This window comes from Asterias rubens, chromosome 13 (genome assembly GCF_902459465.1).
Source record: "Asterias rubens chromosome 13, eAstRub1.3, whole genome shotgun sequence".
Lineage (NCBI taxonomy): Eukaryota > Metazoa > Echinodermata > Asteroidea > Forcipulatida > Asteriidae > Asterias > Asterias rubens.
In genome coordinates this window covers 10635068-10648297 of record NC_047074.1, presented here as the reverse complement: position 1 = coordinate 10648297, position 13230 = coordinate 10635068, and the positions used below count along the sequence as shown (strand labels likewise).

The 13230-nt window shown below is 39.0% G+C and overlaps 1 protein-coding gene across 3 annotated transcripts in view; it reads right to left on the bottom strand.

Annotated features, from left to right (window-relative positions):
• Positions 1 to 12547, bottom strand: part of LOC117299002 (fibronectin type-III domain-containing protein 3A-like) — an 87210-nt gene extending 74663 nt beyond the window's left edge. For 2 of the 3 annotated variants that reach the window (XM_033782406.1, XM_033782408.1), the window contains exon 1: positions 3728 to 3813. The gene's annotated coding sequence lies outside the window, so the exon portion shown is untranslated. Of the gene's footprint in view, positions 1 to 3727; positions 3814 to 12483 lie in introns of those variants that run through there. The other variant, XM_033782407.1, reaches the window with a different exon arrangement.
• Positions 12548 to 13230: the final 683 nt, after the last annotated feature.

The window sequence follows — 13230 nt, the reverse complement described above, 5'->3', positions numbered from 1 at the left end:
CAGTGACCCGGGGCAGATTTCTTTTTTATTCTGTTCCTGGCATCATAAACAAGCATTAGAAAATGAGCACCCACTCAGTTATACTGCGCTATTTACTCAAAATGCATTGATAGCATGTGTAGGCAGAAAAGGGAAAAAAATGTCTGGCCATATGGTAAAGTCTGGAGTACAATACAACACATGATATGACGCATAATGTACGTGGGATACAGGTTAAATTGACAAGAGGACAGGCTATTGCTATTCCTTTGTTTTAACTCCTTACATTTAGGCCACACAGTGACTTGAAACTTAACCATTTATTATTGAAAATCTTTGCCGTTACATTTACCAGAAAACAGGCCTGATACTTCATGTTAGCAACTAGGGTGATTGCCTCCATGCCCCCTGGTCATAATGCCTTGGTGCCCTTGAAATGTTCAAGTAGAAATTTTCAATTTCCTCTAAGCTTGGGCGATATCGCGATATTATCGAATATCGCGATATTAATTTGGACACGATTTCGATATCGGATGGATTCGGTTTTAATCGATATATCGATTAAATATCGCGATGTATTTGCTAGCTGAGACATCTTGCACCCGAAAGGTTTGGAGTAAAACCAGAAGAATAGGTCATTAGAACACCTCTCCTATGCTAGGACTGTCTCTTTTAGAACTTTCACTTGGAGTTTTAAGACTGATGATGTCAAATTTCATTAATCGCGATTATATCGAATATCGCGATATATTGTCGGCGATATATCGTGAATAAAATAAATCGATATCGCCCAAGCTTAATTTCCTCATACATATGCACTGTAGGTGCCCTTTCCCGGGAAGAAAATGCCTTGGTGCCCTTGTCATTTCAAAAACGAAAATTAAAGCACAGCATTTGGACCCCGTGTAGATGACATCATCAGGGGCACAAAAAGCACTCACACTGGGGTCAAACAACTTCTCAGTGGTTGACTCTAATCCTACCTCCATGCTTAAACCCAGGTGTGTTTATACCATTATTTGACCTCAATGATGGCAGCATAAAAGGGACGTTTGGTAGTTTAAAACTTTCTCAACTCGGATAAGACTTGACAGCCCTACTCTGCATGCACAGGTTTGGCCAGGTGCAAACAACCTAACAACATGGGAACATTTCATATACATTGTTATGTACAGTGTGTAAGATTTCAGAGTGTTTTGTACAATGTACATTTGTTGTGCAAAAGTTTATAAAGTACGGCACCCACACTACTCAAAAGAGATTCACAAAAACTCGCTAAGCACAGAAATAGTAATGCTTAAGCAGAATCAGATTACCAGCCCAAAGTACATTAGGTTGCATTGTTGCGGCTGGTGGCTGGTGCCTGACTTAATTGTTGCTTTAAAATCAGTATTTTCTGCTTCAAACATGAAATGGGCCCGGGACATTGACTCCCAAAATTATGCAACCAAGATTATTGTGATGATGGCATGATGGCGTCAGGGCCCAATGTTAAGGCCGGTTTAGAATCGGTCGCGAAATAGTCGCACGATGGAAATCTTATACAGTTTATACGTACATGTAGTCATCGCTGAATCCTACATGTAAATGTCTTTTTATGATCGCGCTTCAAGATTTCCATTGCCCGACCATCACGCGACCGACTTTAACTCTGCCTTTAAGCTGTTTTTAAAGCAGAAAATACTGAATTTTTTAGTGGGGCATTAGTTGCAACACTGTAAACTTTGTGGAATTCTGGCTGAGTAACCAGTTTAAAAAGCAAGATTTTTATGTGCTTAGCACATTTGTGTGCTTATTATAGACTTAATGAAATTGGGCCAGGTGAATTGGTACCAACAACAGGACTCACGTGCTAGACATTTAAATAAGATTAACCATGAGACTCTGTTTTGAAGACTCTAAAACGGGTCAGGTAATTTTAACCATTGTAGAATCATATGAGCAAGGTTGAATGAACCTGCGTACAAAAAGAAAATCTATATTTCTATGGGAACACTCTTTGAGGCACCGACGCAAAGCAATTGGGTGTGGAAGAAATTGCTTCTATCGGCGTTCACAAAGCAAAGTAAACGGAATGCATGGCGTTGCCATAGGGCGGGTTATAAAAACATGTAGGATTGGTACTGTAATCATTGAATATGTAGCTCCATTCTGTAATCGTCTAGGGCGGGGGGGGGGGGGGGAATTCCACAAGTATTACTCTAGAAGCTCATAATTTAATATTTATTAAGTAGAGATGCCAGTGGCACTACCCCCAGAGAAATATTTCCTTCGGAAATATTTCTGTCAAACTCATAGAATTGAAATATTTCCTTCGGAAATCTTTCTGTCAAACTCGTAGAAAACCATCTTTTTTTTATCACCACCCGAATCAGCAAATTGCTAATATGACTATAACTGAAATAAGAAACATCACAGATGAGGTTTGAGGGTTCTTGTATAAAGATATTTATAATAAAAAATAAAATAAAAAATAGAGGTCTGTAATTTCATCTATTGTGAACATGTTAAAAAGGGGCATGCCAATTTCCATTTTGCAAAGGGCACTTCCGTTGGAATATCTTTAAAGTCAATGGAACACTTTTGAAGGGCACCAAGGCCAAGACAAGGGGGCAATGAAGGCGATGACCTCCGTGGCCTATGTGTAATTCCAGGCCAGTATTATTTTCAAGTATTTCTCCTTTAATGAGAATGTAAAAAGAGTCAGTGGTAGACAGGGCAAGTCTGAGCCTGAAGCATTTCAACAGGTTATGTGACAAATGGGGGTCATGTCCTGTTTTCATTTTCCAGAAAGAATGCGGCACGGTTCTACCCACAAGAATGCAGTTATAACCATTAATACATTGAAACCATCCCAAACCAATGTGTCTAAAGGTGGGAACACTGCTCAAGGCTCTGTCACAGTCGCACAATCCTCTAAGCTGTGTTCCCATTGGACTTTTTTTTAAGTACTGCGATTTTTCTGTAAAATGGATTCATGTTTTCAGATTTTCCTTTTTGCTAATAAAAAATAATAATAAAAAAATCAAAATTGAAATGGAAATCATTGGGCAAGCCAATTTAACATAGGTTAGATCAATGTGCTGTAGAATAGGGCTTACCCTACATTTAGCCAAAAGAATGCAACCGAATGGGGCTTGGCTAAAATAAGCAAAAAGAATGCTATCGAATGGGTGGGGCTTGGATAGATTTAGCCTCTAGAAAGAATGTTAAAAAATGGGGCTTGTCTCGATAGCCAAAAGAATGCTACAGAGCTTGTTGTCTAGACTATTAATGCTCACTAGTTAAGAATGCTACAGAATGGGGCTTGTCTATTGAGGCAAAAGAACACTACAGAGCGTGGCTACATTTAACCACTACTTCAGACTTCTACAGAATGGGGCTTGGCTAGGTTAAACCACTAGCTAAGAATGCTACAGGCCAGTCAGACTTTCTGTTCGAAGAAATTGAAAAACTTGAAATTGTGATGAGTTGTGATTGTCTCATTTCGCAAACTGGATGAAAACTTTATTGCAACGAAGAAAACTTTGTTTCAACAATAATAAAGAGAGGTGAAACCAATGGTTCTTTTGCAGACCCACCCAAACTCATTTACAGATAGTCATTAACATGGTGTTATCCCAGCAAACCTTTCTGTATCGTATTTCCAACATGCAAAGTTTCAAATCCTACTGATATTATAGATAACCATGACAAAAATTTACAAAATAGTTGGACGCAAGTTACCATCATTGCTGCAACCACTTACCACTGTACCGCTACCAGACATTGCACAAAAATGAACACCTCAGCACTTTTTTATACTTCCCAAACAGCCATCGTCCATGTTTCCCCCTCCGCTTTATAAATATTTTCCCACAGACTGCTGGAACTGACCTCATGCAAACTGACATTCCACGACCCAGTTGTGGTGGGGTTGCGCTGGGAATAGAGTACATGTGTGTGTGCAGAGGAGGGCTTGCCCCACCACATTAGTCTGCAGTGCATGGCTGTACCATGTAAAAATACACACAATACACACACCATGTAGTACTTTTCTCTGTTAAGTGTTTATGTACATTATGCACTTGTTGGAACCACTATATACCTGGAATTCCTTAGTCGGGTTCAATACCAGGTCAGCTCTTTTATATACAAGATCTATGTACTAGTGCTAGCTGTCAGGTTTATTTACACTGACCAACTTCAATGGTATGCTGACTGAACAAAAACGTATGGTACAACATGATTTCAACAATGGGTTATTCACCCTACATGTATTTGTACACATAAAGTTTTGTATCAGCTTAGATAAAGATGGATAGCCACAATGGGGAAATCCAGAGCATCAAGTGATCATTTTCAGGCATGGTACTTCACAGAAGCAACAAAGGTGATTATGCCCACTGGTAAAACAATACAGTTTCCTCTGACATTAGAGGTGCCCTTTACCAAGGAGAGAAATGCCTTGGTGCCCTTGCCCTTTCAAAAAACAAGGTACCAGGGGAAGATAAAGAACATCAAGTGATCAGTTTCAGACCTTGTACTTCACATCTAGGCAATGAAGGCAATTACCTCTATGCCCGCTGGTAGAAATTTACAATTTCCCACCTGTGTCCTTTACCAAGGAGAGAAATGCCTTGGTGCCCTTGTCCTTTCAAAAAATAAGGCACCAGGGGAAGATACAGGATACAGAACATCAAGTGATCATTTTTAGGCCTTGTACTTCACAGAGGCAATGAAGGCGATTACCTCCATGCCCGCTGGTAGAAATTTACAATTTCCTAATGTGTTCTTTACCAAGGAGAGAAATGCCTTGGTACCCTTGCCCTTTCAAAAAATAAGGCACCAGGGGAAAATACAGAACCATACATCAAGTGATCACTTTTTGGATTAACTTGGTCTCAATGCTGAAAAAGGTGGTATGGATCTACATTTGTGTGTAGGCCTACCCTAAAGTAAAACCTGTAATGGACTTTTGGCAGCACTACTTTGACAAAGTGGCAGTAGCCAAGCTGTCTGAGGTCTTGTCATGCCACATTTCTTACCTAAACTAAATTTTCTCTTGTCTGTTTTCCCTGAAAGCGACCTCGGTAGTGACTAATTTGATTGGCGACATTCAAGCTAATGGATTCAATTCATCAAAATAATGTTCGGTTCTAAAGAATAATGTAAAAATTATCTCTACTGTAATTTGACAAATTGTATACAAATTCTAAGTGTGTTTTACCCTAATAATAATAAGAAGAAATGCTTATATAGCACAATTCAGTACTGCAAGTACTCTCAATGCGCTTTACAAAAAAAATAAACAAATTTATAAAGGCACTGGACACCTTTGGTAATTGTTAAAGACAGTATTCTCACTTCGTGTAGCCCCACATATTATTATGCATAAAATAACAAATCTGTGAAAATTTGGACTCAATTGGTCATTGAATTTGCAAGAGAAAAATGAAAGAAACAAACAACCTCGCTGCACAAAGGTGTTTGCTTTCAGATGCCTTCAAAAATATTAAAAGACTTCATATTTGAGTGTAATTTACCTCTTTATCAAAAAAAATTCACTTCGGAGGGAACCGTTTCCTGCAATGTTTTATACCATCAACAGCTCTTCGGAGTAACTTGTTACCAGGTAAGTTTTTAAGTTTAGAACAATTATTTTGAGTAACTACCGATAGTAACCGCCACGGCCTTAAACTGTGAGTCAGGCAGTATGTTAATGCTCTTGTTAAAGAATGTGTTGTGACATTCGCCAAGTGGAAAAGAGGCGTTGGTGGACTGCTTATAATGTTACGGTACTCAACACATGAATTTCAAAGCAGACTTGAACTGATTGTGATTTTCACTCTCTCTCTCCACATCCTTCAATGCATAGTGTCTGCCCCAGCCAGACGAATAGTGACACATGGCCATTAAAAGCTTCTCACACTAATCGGCCATTTCAACATTTAAAACAAATGTAAGTATGTCATTTGAATGGGGAGGCGGTGGAGAATGTGCCTAACAAAATTAGCTTTTTCTTCTATACAAGGATTTATATACATGTTTTATTTTGTTAAGTACCAAACTATAGAAACAAAATACTGCACAGGGTTAGTTTACAAACTATTAAAGGCACTGGACACTTACTCACACAAATTGTTTGCAAAACTTACTTGGTAACGAGCAATGAAGACCTGTTGATAGTGGTAGACTTTAGAAGGGGCACAAAGGCCAAGACCATGACAACAGAGGCCATGGCCTGAATGAAAGCTTCATCAAATTAGACCAATTCAATCCATCAGGCAGTCAGGCAGTCAGACAGCCTGGAACTTGGGTAAACATATGGGCAACTTTTAAAGGGGCACCATGGCCAAGAACAGGGCAAAAGAAGGCATGGCCTCCGTGGCCTCCATGAACATCCAGGCATGAAAGCTTCATCAAATTAGACCAATTCAATCCATCAGGCAGTCAGGCAGTCAGACAGCCTGGAACTTGGGGAAGTCCTTTATAGGAAACTTTTAAAGGGGCACCAAGGCCAAGAACAGGGCAAAAGAGGACATGGCCTCCATGGCCACCGTGGCCTCCGTGACCTTCCAGGCCTGAAAGCTTCATCAAATTAAACCAATTCAATCCTCCAGGCAGTCAGGCAGCCTAGAACTTGGGGAAAACCTTTATAGGAAACTTTTAAAGGGGCACCAAGGCCAAGAACAGGGCAAAAGAGGACATGACCTCAGTGGCCTCCGTGAACATCCAGGCCTGAAAGCTTCATCAAATTAAACCAATTCAATCCATCAGGCAGTCAGGCAGCCTGGAACTTGGGGAAAACCTTCATAGGAAACTTTTAAAGGGGCACCATGGCCAAGAACAGGGCAAAAGAGGACATGGCCTCCATGGCCACCGTGGCCTCCGTGAAATTCCAGGCCTGAAAGCTTCATCAAATTAAACCAATTCAATCCATCAGGCAGTCAGGCAGCCTGGAACTTGGGGGGGGGGAGGTGTGACTATGAGGTTTCTGAAGCAAACTGAAGTGAGCATCATCTGTTCCCTACATCCAACCCTCTTAGCAAGACCAGTGGCCAGAGCAGTTCACGAAAAATTCCTATGACTCATTTCATCGGTTGTTGAGATTGTGTCTACATGCATAATGTCCAGATAAAGGTACATGAATGACTTGTGGATAATCAGAACAGTGCATAAATTTTGGAGAGAAAACATTTTCCTGAAGAGGAGCAGAGTGTACTTTTTGAAACGTCAAGACCAAACCGGGCTCTTTTCAGAGCCAACACTCCCTCAAAAGAGAATAATTACATGGCTGTACCCCAAAGTTTGCTATTATTAATTACATGTTCATTCTTAGCACATATTTGTGTCCATGTGAAACAGGGAAGAATGGAGGGGAATAGAAGCAGGGGCAGACCAGCAATGAGATGGACAGATGACAATAAAGCAGTGGACCGGATCAGTAGAGACGCCAGTTACCACCATGGTGAATAGCAGAGATGGTTGGAGGGCTATAATGAAGGCCACAGCGGCAAAATTCAGTGCCAAATGACCAAGAAGAAGAAGTCCATGTGCATTATTCCCTCTGACAAACACACAGGTGCACTCTCTGTCTTCTCCTGGTCGATCAAACAAATTGACCAGTAGACGTATCACCTTCAGACAGGTGAATCCCCACTTGTCCGCAGTCAATTATACCCCACTCTATCTATCCAATTGACCCTTGGCACAACCCAGCCACTGAAGCCAATTCCCGTTCAAGTGTTCCAACTTCGCATTGTAATTTAAAAAAACTCTTTTTATTTTATTTTATTTTTTTACTTTTTAAATGCAGTGGACACTATTGGTAATTACTCAAAATAATTATTAGCATAAAACCTTACTTGGTAACGAGTAATGGGGAGAGGTTGGGAGTATAAAACATTGTGAGAACCGGCTCCCTCTGAAGTGGAGTAGTTTTCGAGAAGGAAGTAATTTTCCACGCATTTGATTTTGAGACCTCAAGTTTAGAATTTGAGGTCTCGAAATCAAGCATCTGAAAGCACACAACTTCGTGTGACAAGGGTGTTTTTTTCTTTCATAGTTATCTCGCAACTCCGACGACCGACGACAGTGAGTAGGCTGGTCTTTGACATTTACCAATAGTGTCCACTGGCTTTAAGGGCAAACAAATGTATAAATTCCGGTTAAAAACGGAGAAATCACATCCCTGGTATGTGTCCATTAAAAATGCATTATTCCTAACACACAGGTGGTGCAGTCTGTCTTCTCCTGGTTCGTCAAACAAATTGACCAGTAGAAAATATCACACATCAGACAGGTGAATCCCCACTTGTCCGCAGTCAATTACGACCAAATCTATCAATTCAATTTACCCATTGGCACAATCCAACTGTTGCTAATTCATGTCGAGTAGTTCCAACTACGCATTGTAATTTTTTTTAAACATATTTTTAGATGTAGTATGTTTTTTAAGGGCAAAAAAAAAAAGGAATTCTGATTAAAAACGGAGAAATCACATCCCTGATAATCAGAGAAACAGTGCATAAATACTAAGTATGTCCATATTATGCATTATTCCCGCTGACTAACACACAGGTGTAGTCTTGCCTTCTCCTGGCTGGTCAAACAAATTGACCATAGTAGAAAGTACCACCATCAGACAGGTGAATCCCCACTTGTCTGCAGTCAATTACGCCCTAATCAATCAATCCAATTGACCCTTGGCACAACCCAACCACTGTTGCCAATTCCCGTTCAGGTGTTTCCAACCACCAACCACCTCTTAAGAGCAATGGACTGTGTTACTTGCATTGACTGCTCCATCTGGCTGGAGATGAAGGGATCCGAGTGTAAAAACCATGGGTGTGATAATAAGCTATAATGAAATATGAACAACACCTCCTGTACAGGCCCATATATGCATGCTTACCATTCAAGCGAAACAACAGCTTCTAGCCAGCAGAAAAGTTTGCGCAACATTAGACTAAATGTATACATTATTTGTATGTCTGTGTACTATTGTAGGCCAACAAAAAATATTGAACATGGCAAGGTCATGAAGCATTGTAAATGTACCTGTAGAAAGGCCTGCTCTGCTCTTAATTCAGAGTTTGAATGCTGCTTCTGCTCTGTGTCCTCTCCATTTGAGTTCATTTACAATAGCTACTTCCCATGAAATATGTAAATTGCACGTTGCGTGTGCGCACTAACGTTTTGGTTGGCAAAATGAGGGAACATTGCGCTGTTTTGTACACGGCTAATGGGTGCGTGACGCAGACGCGATTGCGCGTCTGCTTAGTGCACAACTCTATGGCGTTTGCCAACAAACAGGGTCTGTACGTATATGTGAATGTAATTAGCATATTTCATGGGAAGGGTCCATTGGTGAGCTCAAGCTTTTGTGTTTGGTGTATTTATAAAACATTTAAACCTGTGTACTAATTGTCCAATATTTATATTTTTAGGCAAAGAATCCACATTCACAATATTACCATTTGTACTCATGAGAGCTGCCAACCGACAAGTTAGGATAGTGAGCTGTCAACTCTACAAGTTAGGATAGTGAGCTGTCAACTCTACAAGTTAGGACGGTGAGCTGTCAACTCTACAAGTTAGGATAGTGAGCTGTCAACTCTACAAGTTAGGATAGTGAGCTGTCAACTCTACAAGTTAGGATAGTGAGCTGTCAACTCTACAAGTTAGGATAGTGAGCTGTCAACTCTACAAGTTAGGATGGTGAGCTGTCAACTCTACAAGTTAGGATGGTGAGCTGTCAACTCTACAAGTTAGGATAGTGAGCTGTCAACTCTACAAGTTAGGATAGTGAGCTGTCAACTCTACAAGTTAGGATAGTGAGCTGTCAACTCTACAAGTTACGATAGTGGTTTGAGAAGCACATTTTACAGGCAGTTCATAAATTAGGCTTACCTTCACAGGCTGGGCTTTTTTTTCAAGGGGAAACAATTTCAAGCCTGGAATTTCTTGAAAGCCATAAAATTGGAATGTTTATGAGAGTTTTGACCTCTACATTGTGGGAAATAACCTTGTTCAAGAGGGAGGAGAAGGAATGGTACCTACAATTCCTGGCACCACCTGCAGAAATTAAAGGCACTGGACACTGGAAATTTCTGTACTTATAACACTATTAAAGATGCTATGTCAGATTTTTGGCCAATTTGACCCCAAAATTTTGATTTAAAATTCAATAGGTATAATTGATGGGGATCGAGAAAGTTACAAGCTTTCATTTGAGCCATTGCTCGAAAAAGTCCGGCAATTATTAGTAGCAGTAAAATAAAGAGCTCAAAATTAGTTTTTGGCGGGATCTCGGGATCCCAACAATATATCACGTGACCAATTCTTATGTGTTTTAAAAGAAACGTTTTAAATTTTTGTCATGGTTCCTGACCATTAAAAGTAAAAGTTAAACTTTTTTTCGTTAGAGCTTTTTTTCGTTAGAGCTTTGAAATACCATTCACTCTAAAAAAAAATATATTTTTTAATGGGCCAAAAATCTGACATAGCATCTTTAAAGACACTAGACACTATTGGTAATTGTCAAAGACTAGTCTTCACAGTTGGTGTATCTCAACATACATGTATGCATAAAATAACAAACCTGTGAAAATTAGAGCTCAATCGGTCGTCTAAGTTGAAAGATATTAATCAAAGAAAAAAAACACTCTTGTCACACCATGGTCACATAAAGTTGTGTGCTTTCAGATGCTTGATTTCAAGACCGCAAATTCTAAATCTTCATGGAAAATTACTTCTTTTTCGAAAACTACATCACTTCAGAGGGAGCTGTTTCTCACAATGTTTTATACTATCAATCTCTCCCCATTACTCATAATCAAGAAAGGTTTTATGAAAATAATTATTTTGAGTAATAACCAATAGTGCCCACTGACTGCCTTTAAATGATCCAAGCTGACTTGCACACCCTGAACTTATCACAGATAAAGAACGCATGGTAAGTCCAGCGCCATTGCTGTATGACAATTTTGTAAAAATCCAGTAGATATGAATAAATGTGTGAGATCTCTTATTTTCAAAAGCCAACGGGCAAATCCAATATTAATCATTCTTCAGTTACCACTGGGATCGGAAATTCCAGATTTCTGAATACAATGTTCCTGTAAATATGAAGACTTTTTGTTAACAGAAAATCTCAAAAAATCAAGTCCAACAAAATCTAATCGATTGGATTCTTTGGTCACATTTGTAGCCTAAGAACATTTAAAAAAAAAACGCCCTGAAGGGAATGCGTTTAGATTAATATTTCATGAGTTATAACCCAAACGATGAAGTCTCAACGCACATGATGAATTTCGTCTGAGGCCTGAATTCAACGATTGTTTATACAGTTCACTTTAGGTTACCATGGCATTCCGGCTGCCTTGCTTTCATGATACATTTAGCACGGATGCATGTCCACGTGAATACACAAAAGCCTCGCCTTGTCAAATTGTGAAAGTTTATAATTATCTACGTATGTACAGCAGGTACTTCTGTGAGGTCGCTCTAATAAATAGCTAATTAACCGACTTGTCAGTCCTAATGTAATTCACTTTCCAACTAAGTGGAACTAAATTACCGTTTAAAAATTTTTAATGAATGAAAATGTCAGTGATCAACTCAGATTGGTTAGATTTTAATTTCAAGTTTATAATTAGTGGCACTAGAGAAGTAGCTAAAAAAGCATTATCTCTGATACAATATCTTTAAAAAATATCCTTACCGACCAAAAGGACCTATGGTATAATGCAAACAAAAGTTAATGGCCTGACATTTGACCCTAGCAGAGTCTTTTCTCAAAAGGCTAAATATTGAAATGAACTGCTGGAAAGACAGAATTCAAACAAACCTTGCCACTGGATGATCTCGATGGTCAAACATTTAAAGGGAAGGTACACTATTGGTAATTGTCAAAGACCAGTGTTTTCACTTAGTGTATCTCAACATATGCATAAAATAACAAACCTGTGAAAATTTGAGCTCAATTGGTCATTGGAGATGGGAGAAAATGATGAATTAAAAAACACCCTTGTTGGACAAATTTGTGTGCTTGCAGATAGGAATAAAAGACTTCTAGCTAGAATCTTTTATTATTTTTAGTGAGAAATTACCTCTTTCTCAAAATCTATGCTACTTTAGAGGGAGCTGTTTCTCACAATGTTTTATACTATCAACAGCTCTCCAATGCTCTTCAAATCCTACCCGGGTAGCCTGTGGAATGTTCTACATGTACGTATTCATGTACTCGGAAAGCACTGTGCTTATCACACATTGGTGAAATTGTTTTAAAACCAAAATAACAAGTATTGACAATTGAAAACTTACATCTTGGTATTCTGCTGGAGAATTGTTCAACTTTCTTTAAATTGACTTGTGAGTTTATGGTTTAAGGTACATGTTTACAGTACTTGGTTCCAGTACTACCTTAGTAAGCTTACATTGTATGACCTTAGTCGGTACAACCTTTAAACCAAGAAAGTTTTGAGATTAAAACAGTATCAAAATTCCTTGAACACTTACATGATCTGTTCTGCAACATAGCTGAACAATGTATGTGTGTGTGAATGTTTCAAATTCTGCAAACTCCCTATTTAAAAAAACAAAACATTGACAAGCAGCATGCAGCATCAGAGTCCAGCTTTCTCCAGAAGACGATCAGAGCATACTGATCGAAACGTCGAGTTGAAACCAACGGTTCCTTTCAGAACCACCCCAACTCATTAGAGATGGTCATTACATGGTGTTACCGCAACATTTCTATATTGACAAGTCTATTTTTGACATCAAGTTGTTATTACACAATACCCAGGAGGGATTCATTACAAATGTTTTGATGACAAACTGAAACATTACAAATAGAACAGGAAAGACATCCAAGTTCCACCTCTCATAAAAGTAAACAAGTTAAAACATAAATCATAATTATTCCCTTTACCTTAAAGGCACTGGACACTACTCAAAATAATTATAAGCATAACAAATTACTTGGTAATGAGCGATGGAGAGCTGTTGATAGTATAAAACATTGTTTTCTCACTAAATAATTTGGATTGATTTCAAGAGCTCGACTGAGGTCTCGAAATCAAGTATCTGAAAGCACACAAGGGTGTTTTTTCTTCCATTATTTACTTGCAACTTCGACGACCAATTGAGTTCAAATTTTCACCGGTTTGTCATTTTATGCATGTTGAGATAAACCAAGTGAGAAGACTTGTCTTTGACAATTACCATAGGTGTCCAGTGTCTTTAATAACTGAACGATTGGGT